The sequence below is a fragment of the Rhinolophus sinicus genome, chromosome 16 (assembly GCF_057876585.1).
Source record: "Rhinolophus sinicus isolate RSI-liver-muscle chromosome 16, RSI-T2T, whole genome shotgun sequence".
Taxonomy (NCBI): domain Eukaryota; kingdom Metazoa; phylum Chordata; class Mammalia; order Chiroptera; family Rhinolophidae; genus Rhinolophus; species Rhinolophus sinicus.
Genome location: NC_142516.1, coordinates 189,798,082 through 189,802,915, shown reverse-complemented (window position 1 = coordinate 189,802,915; position 4,834 = coordinate 189,798,082). Strand labels below are relative to the sequence as shown.

The 4,834-nt window shown below is 37.3% G+C and overlaps 1 pseudogene across 1 annotated transcript; it reads left to right on the top strand.

Moving 5' to 3' along the window:
* Positions 1 to 3,702: 3,702 nt before the first annotated feature.
* On the top strand, positions 3,703 to 4,324 carry LOC141571280 (large ribosomal subunit protein uL22 pseudogene; annotated as a pseudogene). The gene has a single exon (XR_016019475.1). The product of XR_016019475.1 is annotated as a large ribosomal subunit protein uL22 pseudogene (transcript).
* Positions 4,325 to 4,834: the final 510 nt, after the last annotated feature.

The following is a 4,834-nucleotide window of genomic DNA, read 5'->3' as shown; positions in this document are numbered from 1 at the left end:
AATTCCTGTTGGTTAGAAACAAACAAACAAACAAACAAATAAATGAATAACCAAATGAGAATAAAAACATTGAATATAAGCATGTTCATATTTGCATCTACTAAACTTGCTGGCATTATGAGGAGATGGTAGAAACAAAATTAAAGCAAATTAGAAAACATAATGTCCAGTCAAATGATATGTCATCAACCATGTTGTACTTTAGCAATTATCTTTAAAAGTCATAAAGTCATATGCATCCCCTTCTCATTACTCACAAACATGTCCAGTATATTTAAGAAAATAAAAGACAGTCATTCGCAAATGTGATAATTCATAGCAACAGTTAACTCTCGATGTCTCTATTCATTCAACAGACAATTAGGAAGCTCTGCATACCTGCCAGGCACAGGGGTGAAACAGGCTAAAGAAACTAAAAGATAAATAAGATGACGTTTCTATTACAAATGATACTTAAGGATGTAGGGGGAGTTCTGTTTTACTTTGTGATATCAATATACCAGGCCATGGGCTGCTGAACTTCTGCCACAATTGTCCCTTTTATAAAATTGGAAAAGCTGTATTTTTCACATAAATAGATGTGGATAAAGTGTATACACTTTTTGTGAAAATAGCAACTCACCCTGAAAAGATACCTTATAAAGCTTCACCAATTGGTCAATGCAAGTATTAATGCATGAAGAAATGACTATTAAAATATTCAAATTAAAAAATACCATATGCAGAACCTTTAGTGATCATATGCATATCCTGTGTCAATAGCCTGTGTATTTTGGAAAATAAAATCATCGTGAAGAACCTTCAAACATCATGTTATTAATTAAAAGTATGTCTCATGTAGTAACATCTAGATACAAATTAAATTTATGGTATTTTCCTCAAGTAAAAAAAAAATCAATTTCTTAAGGTTTTAAACTCATTTTAATCATCTACTTAGATTAATTTATTGTTTGCTCCATTAGTTCCAGAACTACCCTAATTATATAGAAAGTTAGTGGGGAAAAAATTAGAGAAAATAGTTTTAAATGAGTTTATCAAATCACTAGCTTCTTCATTTCTAGTGAAAAGAAAAAATGTCATATTCATCAAAATCCTAATGGTTGTTAAATCACATAGTTGCCAGAACAAAAGAGAAATAATTATGTTAAGATATTTATGAGTGTTTTTTTCTTTTTCTAAAGGTGGCTTTTTTTATTTTTAATTTCAAACAGTGAAACCTGGCATATTTTCTAGGTTGACTGACACATTAAATCAATCCTAAAATCATTTTCTTAACATCACATTTTGAGAATATTCAACAGCACAAGTTATTTTGAAACAATCATGTAACCAACAGAGAAAGGAGTATGATACCGAGAGTTATCGTAGGTGACACAGAATTTTGGTAATAAAGGTAGAGTGAGAGCTAACCTCCAAGTCAAGATCTGCAACTCACAGTACAGACGCTGTGAATGTCTGGTTTGGGGGTTATGTGCCACTTGCTAATAATTCATTACAACCCACCTGAAACCTGTGTGGTTAGATGACTAACAGGACTTCGATTCTACCTGGTTATGTTCAAAGAAACGAGAATAATTAGTAATAGACCTTTCCACAGAGAACAAAGCATCCTGTCAACATATTCCCTCCACTAGAGTTATTGCTGCGCGTTCTACAAACAGAAGGTGATCAATAAATGTTTATTCTAAGCTCCATGGGAATCAAAGTTTGCTTTTGTTCAGTTTTGAATCCCTTGTGTTTAGAGTAGTGTCTGGTATCTACTGAGTAAGTGTACAAATGTTTCTTGAAATGAATGAATTTGGGGATAAAAGAATAAGTTACTGGGAGTGGAGATGGAGACGAAGCAAATGTGTTCAGAAACCTTTTGGTGTTAGAACTGCCAGGATGGTTGATGAATAAAAGGAAATGGAAAAAGATTCCTAACATATGATTTTCATGACTCAGTTGATAAGGGAGAATAACTTGAGATAGGGGTTAATATGTTTGCTTAAAAAAAAAAGTTCATCCAAGAGCAAAAGATAATTACGAAGTAACATTTGCCAATTTGGGGCCCAGAGGCAAGGTTTTGAGCGACGTTGTACACGTGAGAGTCTGATGCCTACAAACACTCTGGTCATCCACGTGGATGATGGAATCGGCCAACAGTGAGGGTAAGGAAAGAGAAAAAGAGAGAACGCTTCTTACTGAGAGTGTGCGTAAAGCTGACCTGAGCAAAGGAGACTGGAGAGGCACGGCCAGCAGGCGTAATTCCTACCTACGTCCACCTTTCTGGGCCTCCTGAGCAGTTCACCATACCTGGCCCTATATCTAGGAGGCAAAACAGATAGTGACAGGGCAGCTGAGGGCCTCTGCCACAAGTCCTTCAACTAAATTCACACAAATGCAAATGAATCATCAACAACAAAGTACAGCATCCGAGTACTCTTGAAGCATTTACGCTAAAGGTAGAGACTTGAAATTGAAAAGGAGCATCTTCCAGCCATTTCCAGAAAGAACCGACTGGAGTGAAGCTTCCTCCTCCAAGAGACCTTTGCATGCAGAGTGTGCTCCTTGGGGAGAAGCAGTTGTGTCTTGGCCGTGAGATTGTGTGCAGCCTGCGCTCTTTTCTGTAACAGAATTAACTGCAGGCCCCAAGGCAGGGCTTCCATCAAATGCCTTCACACTAAAAGAGTCACCACTGGAGCCGGAAAAACCTGAGCCTCAGTTTCCACTTCTATACAATATGACCCATTCATCTGACCTTGCAGAATTCTGTGAGGTTTAAGTATATATAGCATAGTACTCAGCACTTCACAGGTCTTAATAAATGCTATTCTAACAGTGAATATCTTAAGGTTTTAAGTTCCATGTCACATGGTAAAATAACGTTACAGTTGTCTTCAGGAATAAAACACAATTTCTCTTTAAAAGGACCTGATGTCTTATAATGTTTCTGAAACTTGTGGTAGTTTTTCAATTGAGTAAACCTACTTTGAAATAAAATATATCTGGAAGCCTCTCCTACAATTTGGTAATCTTAGAAACTAAGATTCTAGCATTTGGAAAATAGGGTTTTATGTATGATTTTCAACGGCGTGGGGTATTGGATCTCTACATTTGGTACTAGCCTTCCAAGTGTAAAAATACACACGAATAAACTACTCACAATGTCCCAGGCTTCACAGGAGATCACTATCTAGAGTTTGAATGAAGATGGTGGAGGCTCTTTATTTAGGTAAAACTAACTCAAGGAGGATCATGAAATTTTCTCCACTGGGATTACTTAGCTGAAGTCGTCCTTGGACAGGATTCACCAGGTCCATGAACTCGAAGGAGGGAAGTAATTCCATACACGTTTACTAACCTTTAAAATGTAGCATTCCTTTAAATGATGTAGACAGCAAGCCACAGAAGTAACAGGAGCACGTTTGTGTGTTACCCATAAACATCATAGATATTTTTACATTATTGTGTAATTATTTTGAAATGTTTACACTCATCACTGTCCTGAACCTAAGGTATTATTTCCAGGCTATTTATTTCAATTTTTTTTAATTGAAACTTTAGAACCTGAGTGTTTGAGTAAGTTGGTGACAATTTCTGCTCTGGAAATTACAGAACAAAAATACATTTTTTAGTTACATATTCTATTACAGACAAAGTTTCTGTGCTAAGAGGTTTAACTATTTTAGCTTTGGGTCAAATGTCACAAACAGGCTTCCTCTTCCCGAAAGCGGCCTGAGGTGACCTCTGAAAATGGTTCGCTATTCGCTTGACCCAGAGAACCCCACAAAATCATGTAAATCGAGAGGTTCAAATCTATGGGTTCATTTTAAGAACACTCGTGAAACTGCCCAGGCCATCAAAGGGATGCATATCCGAAAAGCCACCAAGTATTTAAAGGATGTCACGTTACAAAAGCAATGTGTGCCATTCCGTCGTTACAATGGTGGAGATGGGAGATGTGCCCAGGCCAAACAGTGGGGTTGGACGCAGGGTCGTTGGCCCAAAAAGAGTGCAGAATTTTTACTGCACATGCTTAAAAATGCAGAGAGTAATGCTGAACTTAAGGGCTTAGATGTAGACTCTCTGGTCATTGAGCACATCCAGGTGAACAAAGCTCCCAAGATGCGGCGCAGAACTTACAGAGCTCACGGGCGGATTAATCCATACATGAGCTCTCCCTGCCACATTGAGATGATCCTCACTGAAAAAGAACAAATTGTTCCGAAACCAGAAGAGGAGGTTGCTCAGAAGAAGAAGATCTCCCAGAAGAAACTGAAGAAACAAAAACTTATGGCCCGGGAGTAAATTCAACATCAAATAAATGCTAACAAAAAAAAAAAAAAAAATGTCACAAACAGGAAAGATTTCTCTGAAGGGATGCCCCAGCCAGTGCTCTCACACCAAGTTCTTCCGGGTTATGGGTCAAGTGCAGGGTCAAGCCTATGGAATGCTCTCAGAACCCTAACTCCTCCCCTCAAGGCAGTTGTCTCAGCTTGAAATGATATGTCCATTTCTGTGACTACCTGTCCCTCAGCCCTGCCCAATTATCAAAGTCCTACAGGCACAAACTGTACAACTGCGGTTGATATTATATCTCAGAGTATAGTGCAGTGCCAGAACGAAATAAATATGTACATGTGATGTAAAATGTTAAATATATTTAGGAAATTAGATTAATGCCCCCCCCCCAAAAAAAAAGAAAAAGAAGCAAACAAAAGGACAACATTCACATCTACAAAGTGGATCAAAACATAGGAAAATTCACTAAAAAATAAAAATAAATTATGCATATATATACTCATATAATATCACTAGTAGAAATGAAGGAAAAAGTTTTGAGAGTGAATAA